The 14,294-nt window shown below is 45.8% G+C and overlaps 6 non-coding genes across 6 annotated transcripts; all 6 read left to right on the plus strand.

The window, feature by feature from the left end:
- The first annotated feature begins 1,467 nt into the window (after nucleotides 1-1,467).
- LOC130341838 (U2 spliceosomal RNA) lies at nucleotides 1,468-1,658 on the plus strand. Its single transcript, XR_008881601.1, has one exon. It is a non-coding gene; the product is annotated as a U2 spliceosomal RNA (small nuclear RNA).
- Nucleotides 1,659-3,750: 2,092 nt separating this feature from the next.
- On the plus strand, nucleotides 3,751-3,941 carry LOC130341850 (U2 spliceosomal RNA). Its single transcript, XR_008881612.1, has one exon. It is a non-coding gene; the product is annotated as a U2 spliceosomal RNA (small nuclear RNA).
- A 2,085-nt stretch (nucleotides 3,942-6,026) lies between these two features.
- On the plus strand, nucleotides 6,027-6,217 carry LOC130341862 (U2 spliceosomal RNA). Its single transcript, XR_008881623.1, has one exon. It is a non-coding gene; the product is annotated as a U2 spliceosomal RNA (small nuclear RNA).
- Nucleotides 6,218-8,303: 2,086 nt separating this feature from the next.
- LOC130341783 (U2 spliceosomal RNA) lies at nucleotides 8,304-8,494 on the plus strand. Its single transcript, XR_008881555.1, has one exon. It is a non-coding gene; the product is annotated as a U2 spliceosomal RNA (small nuclear RNA).
- A 2,092-nt stretch (nucleotides 8,495-10,586) lies between these two features.
- LOC130341802 (U2 spliceosomal RNA) lies at nucleotides 10,587-10,777 on the plus strand. Its single transcript, XR_008881572.1, has one exon. It is a non-coding gene; the product is annotated as a U2 spliceosomal RNA (small nuclear RNA).
- A 2,096-nt stretch (nucleotides 10,778-12,873) lies between these two features.
- Nucleotides 12,874-13,064, plus strand: LOC130341795 (U2 spliceosomal RNA). Its single transcript, XR_008881566.1, has one exon. It is a non-coding gene; the product is annotated as a U2 spliceosomal RNA (small nuclear RNA).
- The last annotated feature ends 1,230 nt before the right edge of the window (nucleotides 13,065-14,294 follow it).

A 14,294-nucleotide genomic window follows, 5' to 3' on the forward strand; every position in this document is an offset into this window, starting at 1 on the left:
ACCAAAGTACAGAGGGTTAGGCTATGCTATTGTGCACCTACCTGATGCATCAGAAGGTGCGAGGCCCTTGCTAAATTCTGTGCACAGACTTTGAGATCTATGCTTTAGACTGTATCTAAACCTGCTCCAACATGGACTGACATTCTGGCCTACTTTCAGCCGATGCGACTTGTCTGTCGCTGAACAGTCGCTTTTTATGTATTCAGCACCTATGTATAATGTTGTAAAAATGCTCTAGAAGCTAAAGTCGCAGAAATGTCACACATATTTGGCCTGCAACTTTCTGTGCGACAAATTCAGACAGGAAAAATCAGTATAAATCCTTAGAAAATTATCCCCCAGTGTCTCCATCTGCTGGCGGTATTGAATAAGCATTGCTGCACTGATGGGGTATGCATTAGACGAAAAAAAAGAAGAAAAAGAAGAATAATACGCCCAGAAAAGAGGCGAAAAGGAGAAAAACGTAAAAAAACGTGAAAAAAAAGTAAGAGGAAGAGAAGGGAAAAAAAGGTGGAAATGGGTTTAAAAGTGATTTCGGCGGAGAAATATATATATATATATATATATATATATATATATATATATATATATATATGCGCACACACACACATAGATATAAACGTATTCTCCGTTGAGATATTGCAGCCGCTGCTGTGTCCAGGCCCAGGAGCCTTAGCACTGTGCTGTGATGTCACTCAATACCACTGACATCACTAGGTGTAAACAACATCTCTCCTTTGCTGTGTATGTGACTATGGAGCTGTTTGGTGATGTCGTCTATTACGGCCTTCATAGAAGCAACAGGAGATTGTTGCATCCATCTTGAACCCTCAGAACTACAGTGCTATGATGTCACTCACTTCCACAGGCCTTGCAGAGTGTAAACAACAACAACCCAGCTTTGTTGTGTATGTAACCAAAGGGATTTGTGATGTCACCTAGAACCTTCACAGCAGCGACAGCTTTATGAGGAGCATCAGCACTGCTCTGCCTGAGCAGAACCATCACCGCCATAGGTTGTCAAATAACCCGGATTTAACCCACACAGGTAAGTCCAATGGGGTGCAGGCATGTCCTCTATGCTTACAGCTTCCCGTGGGTGTTGGTTTGATACCGTTTGGGGACAGCCAAGGAGGCATCTGCAGGCAACAAAGGTAGGTGTGTGCTTGTGTGTGTGTTTCCTATGCAGATCCTAAGCCCAGTGTCACATGCAAGTAGGAGGAGTAAGAAGGGTTCCTGGCAAATCCGGGTTATGGATTGCATTTAAAAAGGCCCCGTGGGAGTGCAATGGGCCCCTGTCTTGCTGCTTAGCAATAATGGTATGGGTTTAGGTTCTGCTGTGTGTACTGGTGGTTGACTGCCCCCCAGCCCAGAGTGTGCATGGAAAATTGTCTGGCAGCCTCCCTGACAGCAAGCAGTGATAGTGCCCATGAAGGGGACCTTGTTGGGCCCGCCCCTTTCACGGTTATCGCTTCTCGGCCTTTTGGCTAAGATCAAGTGTAGTATCTGTTCTTATCAGTTTAATATCTGATACGTCCCCTATCTGGGGACCATATATTAAATGGATTTTTGAGAACGGGGGCCGATTTCGAAGCTTGCTTCCGTCGCCCTATGCATTGACCCGATATGGCAGTATCTTCGGGTACAGTGCACCACCCCCTTACAGGGTTAAAAAGAAAGATTCCTACTTTCATTGCTACCTGCTTGCTGGCTAGCCAGCTAGCCAGCCCTGTGGGCCTTGCTGCTGCTGCAGCCAAAAAACAAAAGGTGGTGCTGCTGCTGCTTCTGCTGCTTCTGCTTCTGCTTGTGTCTGGCCCCTGTTGGAGCGTCCAGGCACAGGACTTCTGCTGCTGCTGACTAAATGGCCTCCTTAATTGGATCATTTGAGTAGCCAGCACACCTGTGCAGGTAGGGCATGACATGATAGGCAGCTGCCTTGATAGCGGGTGGGTGCTGAATGTTCCTAATTGACAAAATAAGATTAATGCTTATGAAGAAATATAAAATCTCATCCCTTCCCCAATATCGCGCCACACCCCTACCCCTTAATTCCCTGGTTGAACGTGATGGACATATGTCTTTTTTCGACCGTACTAACTATGTAACTATGTAACATAACATGGGGGGGGGGGGGTCTCCTGGCTGTTCACACAGGTGTGTCATTGCTGTACATTGACCATGCATTGCTTCTGTGGTATTGCAAAGGCAAAGACAAATGCTTCCAGCCATCCATTGCACTAATGGATTGGTCATCAGCTGGCTGTCTATGTCCCGCATCAATATAGACCAAAGTACAGAGGGTTAGGCTATGCTATTGTGCACCTACCTGATGCATCAGAAGGTGCGAGGCCCTTGCTAAATTCTGTGCACAGACTTTGAGATCTATGCTTTAGACTGTATCTAAACCTGCTCCAACATGGACTGACATTCTGGCCTACTTTCAGCCGATGCGACTTGTCTGTCGCTGAACAGTCGCTTTTTATGTATTCAGCACCTATGTATAATGTTGTAAAAATGCTCTAGAAGCTAAAGTCGCAGAAATGTCACACATATTTGGCCTGCAACTTTCTGTGCGACAAATTCAGACAGGAAAAATCAGTATAAATCCTTAGAAAATTATCCCCCAGTGTCTCCATCTGCTGGCGGTATTGAATAAGCATTGCTGCACTGATGGGGTATGCATTAGACGAAAAAAAAGAAGAAAAAGAAGAATAATACGCCCAGAAAAGAGGCGAAAAGGAGAAAAACGTAAAAAAACGTGAAAAAAAAGTAAGAGGAAGAGAAGGGAAAAAAAGGTGGAAATGGGTTTAAAAGTGATTTCGGCGGAGAAATATATATATATATATATATATATATATATATATATATATATATATATGCGCGCACACACACATAGATATAAACGTATTCTCCGTTGAGATATTGCAGCCGCTGCTGTGTCCAGGCCCAGGAGCCTTAGCACTGTGCTGTGATGTCACTCAATACCACTGACATCACTAGGTGTAAACAACATCTCTCCTTTGCTGTGTATGTGACTATGGAGCTGTTTGGTGATGTCGTCTATTACGGCCTTCATAGAAGCAACAGGAGATTGTTGCATCCATCTTGAACCCTCAGAACTACAGTGCTATGATGTCACTCACTTCCACAGGCCTTGCAGAGTGTAAACAACAACAACCCAGCTTTGTTGTGTATGTAACCAAAGGGATTTGTGATGTCACCTAGAACCTTCACAGCAGCGACAGCTTTATGAGGAGCATCAGCACTGCTCTGCCTGAGCAGAACCATCACCGCCATAGGTTGTCAAATAACCCGGATTTAACCCACACAGGTAAGTCCAATGGGGTGCAGGCATGTCCTCTATGCTTACAGCTTCCCGTGGGTGTTGGTTTGATACCGTTTGGGGACAGCCAAGGAGGCATCTGCAGGCAACAAAGGTAGGTGTGTGCTTGTGTGTGTGTTTCCTATGCAGATCCTAAGCCCAGTGTCACATGCAAGTAGGAGGAGTAAGAAGGGTTCCTGGCAAATCCGGGTTATGGATTGCATTTAAAAAGGCCCCGTGGGAGTGCAATGGGCCCCTGTCTTGCTGCTTAGCAATAATGGTATGGGTTTAGGTTCTGCTGTGTGTACTGGTGGTTGACTGCCCCCCAGCCCAGAGTGTGCATGGAAAATTGTCTGGCAGCCTCCCTGACAGCAAGCAGTGATAGTGCCCATGAAGGGGACCTTGTTGGGCCCGCCCCTTTCACGGTTATCGCTTCTCGGCCTTTTGGCTAAGATCAAGTGTAGTATCTGTTCTTATCAGTTTAATATCTGATACGTCCCCTATCTGGGGACCATATATTAAATGGATTTTTGAGAACGGGGGCCGATTTCGAAGCTTGCTTCCGTCGCCCTATGCATTGACCCGATATGGCAGTATCTTCGGGTACAGTGCACCACCCCCTTACAGGGTTAAAAAGAAAGATTCCTACTTTCATTGCTACCTGCTTGCTGGCTAGCCAGCTAGCCAGCCCTGTGGGCCTTGCTGCTGCTGCAGCCAAAAAACAAAAGGTGGTGCTGCTGCTGCTTCTGCTGCTTCTGCTTCTGCTTGTGTCTGGCCCCTGTTGGAGCGTCCAGGCACAGGACTTCTGCTGCTGCTGACTAAATGGCCTCCTTAATTGGATCATTTGAGTAGCCAGCACACCTGTGCAGGTAGGGCATGACATGATAGGCAGCTGCCTTGATAGCGGGTGGGTGCTGAATGTTCCTAATTGACAAAATAAGATTAATGCTTATGAAGAAATATAAAATCTCATCCCTTCCCCAATATCGCGCCACACCCCTACCCCTTAATTCCCTGGTTGAACGTGATGGACATATGTCTTTTTTCGACCGTACTAACTATGTAACTATGTAACATAACATGGGGGGGGGGGTCTCCTGGCTGTTCACACAGGTGTGTCATTGCTGTACATTGACCATGCATTGCTTCTGTGGTATTGCAAAGGCAAAGACAAATGCTTCCAGCCATCCATTGCACTAATGGATTGGTCATCAGCTGGCTGTCTATGTCCCGCATCAATATAGACCAAAGTACAGAGGGTTAGGCTATGCTATTGTGCACCTACCTGATGCATCAGAAGGTGCGAGGCCCTTGCTAAATTCTGTGCACAGACTTTGAGATCTATGCTTTAGACTGTATCTAAACCTGCTCCAACATGGACTGACATTCTGGCCTACTTTCAGCCGATGCGACTTGTCTGTCGCTGAACAGTCGCTTTTTATGTATTCAGCACCTATGTATAATGTTGTAAAAATGCTCTAGAAGCTAAAGTCGCAGAAATGTCACACATATTTGGCCTGCAACTTTCTGTGCGACAAATTCAGACAGGAAAAATCAGTATAAATCCTTAGAAAATTATCCCCCAGTGTCTCCATCTGCTGGCGGTATTGAATAAGCATTGCTGCACTGATGGGGTATGCATTAGACGAAAAAAAAGAAGAAAAAGAAGAATAATACGCCCAGAAAAGAGGCGAAAAGGAGAAAAACGTAAAAAAACGTGAAAAAAAAGTAAGAGGAAGAGAAGGGAAAAAAAGGTGGAAATGGGTTTAAAAGTGATTTCGGCGGAGAATATATATATATATATATATATATATATATATATATATATATATGCGCACACACACACATAGATATAAACGTATTCTCCGTTGAGATATTGCAGCCGCTGCTGTGTCCAGGCCCAGGAGCCTTAGCACTGTGCTGTGATGTCACTCAATACCACTGACATCACTAGGTGTAAACAACATCTCTCCTTTGCTGTGTATGTGACTATGGAGCTGTTTGGTGATGTCGTCTATTACGGCCTTCATAGAAGCAACAGGAGATTGTTGCATCCATCTTGAACCCTCAGAACTACAGTGCTATGATGTCACTCACTTCCACAGGCCTTGCAGAGTGTAAACAACAACAACCCAGCTTTGTTGTGTATGTAACCAAAGGGATTTGTGATGTCACCTAGAACCTTCACAGCAGCGACAGCTTTATGAGGAGCATCAGCACTGCTCTGCCTGAGCAGAACCATCACCGCCATAGGTTGTCAAATAACCCGGATTTAACCCACACAGGTAAGTCCAATGGGGTGCAGGCATGTCCTCTATGCTTACAGCTTCCCGTGGGTGTTGGTTTGATACCGTTTGGGGACAGCCAAGGAGGCATCTGCAGGCAACAAAGGTAGGTGTGTGCTTGTGTGTGTGTTTCCTATGCAGATCCTAAGCCCAGTGTCACATGCAAGTAGGAGGAGTAAGAAGGGTTCCTGGCAAATCCGGGTTATGGATTGCATTTAAAAAGGCCCCGTGGGAGTGCAATGGGCCCCTGTCTTGCTGCTTAGCAATAATGGTATGGGTTTAGGTTCTGCTGTGTGTACTGGTGGTTGACTGCCCCCCAGCCCAGAGTGTGCATGGAAAATTGTCTGGCAGCCTCCCTGACAGCAAGCAGTGATAGTGCCCATGAAGGGGACCTTGTTGGGCCCGCCCCTTTCACGGTTATCGCTTCTCGGCCTTTTGGCTAAGATCAAGTGTAGTATCTGTTCTTATCAGTTTAATATCTGATACGTCCCCTATCTGGGGACCATATATTAAATGGATTTTTGAGAACGGGGGCCGATTTCGAAGCTTGCTTCCGTCGCCCTATGCATTGACCCGATATGGCAGTATCTTCGGGTACAGTGCACCACCCCCTTACAGGGTTAAAAAGAAAGATTCCTACTTTCATTGCTACCTGCTTGCTGGCTAGCCAGCTAGCCAGCCCTGTGGGCCTTGCTGCTGCTGCAGCCAAAAAACAAAAGGTGGTGCTGCTGCTGCTTCTGCTGCTTCTGCTTCTGCTTGTGTCTGGCCCCTGTTGGAGCGTCCAGGCACAGGACTTCTGCTGCTGCTGACTAAATGGCCTCCTTAATTGGATCATTTGAGTAGCCAGCACACCTGTGCAGGTAGGGCATGACATGATAGGCAGCTGCCTTGATAGCGGGTGGGTGCTGAATGTTCCTAATTGACAAAATAAGATTAATGCTTATGAAGAAATATAAAATCTCATCCCTTCCCCAATATCGCGCCACACCCCTACCCCTTAATTCCCTGGTTGAACGTGATGGACATATGTCTTTTTTCGACCGTACTAACTATGTAACTATGTAACATAACATGGGGGGGGGTCTCCTGGCTGTTCACACAGGTGTGTCATTGCTGTACATTGACCATGCATTGCTTCTGTGGTATTGCAAAGGCAAAGACAAATGCTTCCAGCCATCCATTGCACTAATGGATTGGTCATCAGCTGGCTGTCTATGTCCCGCATCAATATAGACCAAAGTACAGAGGGTTAGGCTATGCTATTGTGCACCTACCTGATGCATCAGAAGGTGCGAGGCCCTTGCTAAATTCTGTGCACAGACTTTGAGATCTATGCTTTAGACTGTATCTAAACCTGCTCCAACATGGACTGACATTCTGGCCTACTTTCAGCCGATGCGACTTGTCTGTCGCTGAACAGTCGCTTTTTATGTATTCAGCACCTATGTATAATGTTGTAAAAATGCTCTAGAAGCTAAAGTCGCAGAAATGTCACACATATTTGGCCTGCAACTTTCTGTGCGACAAATTCAGACAGGAAAAATCAGTATAAATCCTTAGAAAATTATCCCCCAGTGTCTCCATCTGCTGGCGGTATTGAATAAGCATTGCTGCACTGATGGGGTATGCATTAGACGAAAAAAAAGAAGAAAAAGAAGAATAATACGCCCAGAAAAGAGGCGAAAAGGAGAAAAACGTAAAAAAACGTGAAAAAAAAGTAAGAGGAAGAGAAGGGAAAAAAAGGTGGAAATGGGTTTAAAAGTGATTTCGGCGGAGAAATATATATATATATATATATATATATATATATATATATATATATATGCGCACACACACACATAGATATAAACGTATTCTCCGTTGAGATATTGCAGCCGCTGCTGTGTCCAGGCCCAGGAGCCTTAGCACTGTGCTGTGATGTCACTCAATACCACTGACATCACTAGGTGTAAACAACATCTCTCCTTTGCTGTGTATGTGACTATGGAGCTGTTTGGTGATGTCGTCTATTACGGCCTTCATAGAAGCAACAGGAGATTGTTGCATCCATCTTGAACCCTCAGAACTACAGTGCTATGATGTCACTCACTTCCACAGGCCTTGCAGAGTGTAAACAACAACAACCCAGCTTTGTTGTGTATGTAACCAAAGGGATTTGTGATGTCACCTAGAACCTTCACAGCAGCGACAGCTTTATGAGGAGCATCAGCACTGCTCTGCCTGAGCAGAACCATCACCGCCATAGGTTGTCAAATAACCCGGATTTAACCCACACAGGTAAGTCCAATGGGGTGCAGGCATGTCCTCTATGCTTACAGCTTCCCGTGGGTGTTGGTTTGATACCGTTTGGGGACAGCCAAGGAGGCATCTGCAGGCAACAAAGGTAGGTGTGTGCTTGTGTGTGTGTTTCCTATGCAGATCCTAAGCCCAGTGTCACATGCAAGTAGGAGGAGTAAGAAGGGTTCCTGGCAAATCCGGGTTATGGATTGCATTTAAAAAGGCCCCGTGGGAGTGCAATGGGCCCCTGTCTTGCTGCTTAGCAATAATGGTATGGGTTTAGGTTCTGCTGTGTGTACTGGTGGTTGACTGCCCCCCAGCCCAGAGTGTGCATGGAAAATTGTCTGGCAGCCTCCCTGACAGCAAGCAGTGATAGTGCCCATGAAGGGGACCTTGTTGGGCCCGCCCCTTTCACGGTTATCGCTTCTCGGCCTTTTGGCTAAGATCAAGTGTAGTATCTGTTCTTATCAGTTTAATATCTGATACGTCCCCTATCTGGGGACCATATATTAAATGGATTTTTGAGAACGGGGGCCGATTTCGAAGCTTGCTTCCGTCGCCCTATGCATTGACCCGATATGGCAGTATCTTCGGGTACAGTGCACCACCCCCTTACAGGGTTAAAAAGAAAGATTCCTACTTTCATTGCTACCTGCTTGCTGGCTAGCCAGCTAGCCAGCCCTGTGGGCCTTGCTGCTGCTGCAGCCAAAAAACAAAAGGTGGTGCTGCTGCTGCTTCTGCTGCTTCTGCTTCTGCTTGTGTCTGGCCCCTGTTGGAGCGTCCAGGCACAGGACTTCTGATGCTGCTGACTAAATGGCCTCCTTAATTGGATCATTTGAGTAGCCAGCACACCTGTGCAGGTAGGGCATGACATGATAGGCAGCTGCCTTGATAGCGGGTGGGTGCTGAATGTTCCTAATTGACAAAATAAGATTAATGCTTATGAAGAAATATAAAATCTCATCCCTTCCCCAATATCGCGCCACACCCCTACCCCTTAATTCCCTGGTTGAACGTGATGGACATATGTCTTTTTTCGACCGTACTAACTATGTAACTATGTAACATAACATGGGGGGGGGGGGGGGTCTCCTGGCTGTTCACACAGGTGTGTCATTGCTGTACATTGACCATGCATTGCTTCTGTGGTATTGCAAAGGCAAAGACAAATGCTTCCAGCCATCCATTGCACTAATGGATTGGTCATCAGCTGGCTGTCTATGTCCCGCATCAATATAGACCAAAGTACAGAGGGTTAGGCTATGCTATTGTGCACCTACCTGATGCATCAGAAGGTGCGAGGCCCTTGCTAAATTCTGTGCACAGACTTTGAGATCTATGCTTTAGACTGTATCTAAACCTGCTCCAACATGGACTGACATTCTGGCCTACTTTCAGCCGATGCGACTTGTCTGTCGCTGAACAGTCGCTTTTTATGTATTCAGCACCTATGTATAATGTTGTAAAAATGCTCTAGAAGCTAAAGTCGCAGAAATGTCACACATATTTGGCCTGCAACTTTCTGTGCGACAAATTCAGACAGGAAAAATCAGTATAAATCCTTAGAAAATTATCCCCCAGTGTCTCCATCTGCTGGCGGTATTGAATAAGCATTGCTGCACTGATGGGGTATGCATTAGACGAAAAAAAAGAAGAAAAATAAGAATAATACGCCCAGAAAAGAGGCGAAAAGGAGAAAAACGTAAAAAAACGTGAAAAAAAAGTAAGAGGAAGAGAAGGGAAAAAAAGGTGGAAATGGGTTTAAAAGTGATTTCGGCGGAGAAATATATATATATATATATATATATATATATATATATATATATATATGCGCACACACACACATAGATATAAACGTATTCTCCGTTGAGATATTGCAGCCGCTGCTGTGTCCAGGCCCAGGAGCCTTAGCACTGTGCTGTGATGTCACTCAATACCACTGACATCACTAGGTGTAAACAACATCTCTCCTTTGCTGTGTATGTGACTATGGAGCTGTTTGGTGATGTCGTCTATTATGGCCTTCATAGAAGCAACAGGAGATTGTTGCATCCATCTTGAACCCTCAGAACTACAGTGCTATGATGTCACTCACTTCCACAGGCCTTGCAGAGTGTAAACAACAACAACCCAGCTTTGTTGTGTATGTAACCAAAGGGATTTGTGATGTCACCTAGAACCTTCACAGCAGCGACAGCTTTATGAGGAGCATCAGCACTGCTCTGCCTGAGCAGAACCATCACCGCCATAGGTTGTCAAATAACCCGGATTTAACCCACACAGGTAAGTCCAATGGGGTGCAGGCATGTCCTCTATGCTTACAGCTTCCCGTGGGTGTTGGTTTGATACCGTTTGGGGACAGCCAAGGAGGCATCTGCAGGCAACAAAGGTAGGTGTGTGCTTGTGTGTGTGTTTCCTATGCAGATCCTAAGCCCAGTGTCACATGCAAGTAGGAGGAGTAAGAAGGGTTCCTGGCAAATCCGGGTTATGGATTGCATTTAAAAAGGCCCCGTGGGAGTGCAATGGGCCCCTGTCTTGCTGCTTAGCAATAATGGTATGGGTTTAGGTTCTGCTGTGTGTACTGGTGGTTGACTGCCCCCCAGCCCAGAGTGTGCATGGAAAATTGTCTGGCAGCCTCCCTGACAGCAAGCAGTGATAGTGCCCATGAAGGGGACCTTGTTGGGCCCGCCCCTTTCACGGTTATCGCTTCTCGGCCTTTTGGCTAAGATCAAGTGTAGTATCTGTTCTTATCAGTTTAATATCTGATACGTCCCCTATCTGGGGACCATATATTAAATGGATTTTTGAGAACGGGGGCCGATTTCGAAGCTTGCTTCCGTCGCCCTATGCATTGACTTGATATGGCAGTATCTTCGGGTACAGTGCACCACCCCCTTACAGGGTTAAAAAGAAAGATTCCTACTTTCATTGCTACCTGCTTGCTGGCTAGCCAGCTAGCCAGCCCTGTGGGCCTTGCTGCTGCTGCTGCAGCCAAAAAACAAAAGGTGGTGCTGCTGCTGCTTCTGCTGCTTCTGCTTCTGCTTGTGTCTGGCCCCTGTTGGAGCGTCCAGGCACAGGACTTCTGCTGCTGCTGACTAAATGGCCTCCTTAATTGGATCATTTGAGTAGCCAGCACACCTGTGCAGGTAGGGCATGACATGATAGGCAGCTGCCTTGATAGCGGGTGGGTGCTGAATGTTCCTAATTGACAAAATAAGATTAATGCTTATGAAGAAATATAAAATCTCATCCCTTCCCCAATATCGCGCCACACCCCTACCCCTTAATTCCCTGGTTGAACGTGATGGACATATGTCTTTTTTCGACCGTACTAACTATGTAACTATGTAACATAACATGGGGGGGGGGGGGGGGTCTCCTGGCTGTTCACACAGGTGTGTCATTGCTGTACATTGACCATGCATTGCTTCTGTGGTATTGCAAAGGCAAAGACAAATGCTTCCAGCCATCCATTGCACTAATGGATTGGTCATCAGCTGGCTGTCTATGTCCCGCATCAATATAGACCAAAGTACAGAGGGTTAGGCTATGCTATTGTGCACCTACCTGATGCATCAGAAGGTGCGAGGCCCTTGCTAAATTCTGTGCACAGACTTTGAGATCTATGCTTTAGACTGTATCTAAACCTGCTCCAACATGGACTGACATTCTGGCCTACTTTCAGCCGATGCGACTTGTCTGTCGCTGAACAGTCGCTTTTTATGTATTCAGCACCTATGTATAATGTTGTAAAAATGCTCTAGAAGCTAAAGTCGCAGAAATGTCACACATATTTGGCCTGCAACTTTCTGTGCGACAAATTCAGACAGGAAAAATCAGTATAAATCCTTAGAAAATTATCCCCCAGTGTCTCCATCTGCTGGCGGTATTGAATAAGCATTGCTGCACTGATGGGGTATGCATTAGACGAAAAAAAAGAAGAAAAAGAAGAATAATACGCCCAGAAAAGAGGCGAAAAGGAGAAAAACGTAAAAAAACGTGAAAAAAAAGTAAGAGGAAGAGAAGGGAAAAAAAGGTGGAAATGGGTTTAAAAGTGATTTCGGCGGAGAAATATATATATATATATATATATATATATATATATATATATATATATGCGCACACACACACATAGATATAAACGTATTCTCCGTTGAGATATTGCAGCCGCTGCTGTGTCCAGGCCCAGGAGCCTTAGCACTGTGCTGTGATGTCACTCAATACCACTGACATCACTAGGTGTAAACAACATCTCTCCTTTGCTGTGTATGTGACTATGGAGCTGTTTGGTGATGTCGTCTATTACGGCCTTCATAGAAGCAACAGGAGATTGTTGCATCCATCTTGAACCCTCAGAACTACAGTGCTATGATGTCACTCACTTCCACAGGCCTTGCAGAGTGTAAACAACAACAACCCAGCTTTGTTGTGTATGTAACCAAAGGGATTTGTGATGTCACCTAGAACCTTCACAGCAGCGACAGCTTTATGAGGAGCATCAGCACTGCTCTGCCTGAGCAGAACCATCACCGCCATAGGTTGTCAAATAACCCGGATTTAACCCACACAGGTAAGTCCAATGGGGTGCAGTCATGTCCTCTATGCTTACAGCTTCCCGTGGGTGTTGGTTTGATACCGTTTGGGGACAGCCAAGGAGGCATCTGCAGGCAACAAAGGTAGGTGTGTGCTTGTGTGTGTGTTTCCTATGCAGATCCTAAGCCCAGTGTCACATGCAAGTAGGAGGAGTAAGAAGGGTTCCTGGCAAATCCGGGTTATGGATTGCATTTAAAAAGGCCCCGTGGGAGTGCAATGGGCCCCTGTCTTGCTGCTTAGCAATAATGGTATGGGTTTAGGTTCTGCTGTGTGTACTGGTGGTTGACTGCCCCCCAGCCCAGAGTGTGCATGGAAAATTGTCTGGCAGCCTCCCTGACAGCAAGCAGTGATAGTGCCCATGAAGGGGACCTTGTTGGGCCCGCCCCTTTCACGGTTATCGCTTCTCGGCCTTTTGGCTAAGATCAAGTGTAGTATCTGTTCTTATCAGTTTAATATCTGATACGTCCCCTATCTGGGGACCATATATTAAATGGATTTTTGAGAACGGGGGCCGATTTCGAAGCTTGCTTCCGTCGCCCTATGCATTGACCCGATATGGCAGTATCTTCGGGTACAGTGCACCACCCCCTTACAGGGTTAAAAAGAAAGATTCCTACTTTCATTGCTACCTGCTTGCTGGCTAGCCAGCTAGCCAGCCCTGTGGGCCTTGCTGCTGCTGCAGCCAAAAAACAAAAGGTGGTGCTGCTGCTGCTTCTGCTGCTTCTGCTTCTGCTTGTGTCTGGCCCCTGTTGGAGCGTCCAGGCACAGGACTTCTGCTGCTGCTGACTAAATGGCCTCCTTAATTGGATCATTTGAGTAGCCAGCACACCTGTGCAGGTAGGGCATGACATGATAGGCAGCTGCCTTGATAGCGGGTGGGTGCTGAATGTTCCTAATTGACAAAATAAGATTAATGCTTATGAAGAAATATAAAATCTCATCCCTTCCCCAATATCGCGCCACACCCCTACCCCTTAATTCCCTGGTTGAACGTGATGGACATATGTCTTTTTTCGACCGTACTAACTATGTAACTATGTAACATAACATGGGGGGGGGGGGGGGGGGGTCTCCTGGCTGTTCACACAGGTGTGTCATTGCTGTACATTGACCATGCATTGCTTCTGTGGTATTGCAAAGGCAAAGACAAATGCTTCCAGCCATCCATTGCACTAATGGATTGGTCATCAGCTGGCTGTCTATGTCCCGCATCAATATAGACCAAAGTACAGAGGGTTAGGCTATGCTATTGTGCACCTACCTGATGCATCAGAAGGTGCGAGGCCCTTGCTAAATTCTGTGCACAGACTTTGAGATCTATGCTTTAGACTGTATCTAAACCTGCTCCAACATGGACTGACATTCTGGCCTACTTTCAGCCGATGCGACTTGTCTGTCGCTGAACAGTCGCTTTTTATGTATTCAGCACCTATGTATAATGTTGTAAAAATGCTCTAGAAGCTAAAGTCGCAGAAATGTCACACATATTTGGCCTGCAACTTTCTGTGCGACAAATTCAGACAGGAAAAATCAGTATAAATCCTTAGAAAATTATCCCCCAGTGTCTCCATCTGCTGGCGGTATTGAATAAGCATTGCTGCACTGATGGGGTATGCATTAGACGAAAAAAAAGAAGAAAAAGAAGAATAATACGCCCAGAAAAGAGGCGAAAAGGAGAAAAACGTAAAAAAACGTGAAAAAAAAGTAAGAGGAAGAGAAGGGAAAAAAAGGTGGAAATGGGTTTAAAAGTGATTTCGGCGGAGAAATATATATATATATATATATATATATATATATATATATATATATATATGCGC

Source organism: Hyla sarda, unplaced genomic scaffold (assembly GCF_029499605.1).
Source record: "Hyla sarda isolate aHylSar1 unplaced genomic scaffold, aHylSar1.hap1 scaffold_629, whole genome shotgun sequence".
Classification (NCBI taxonomy): Eukaryota; Metazoa; Chordata; class Amphibia; order Anura; family Hylidae; genus Hyla; species Hyla sarda.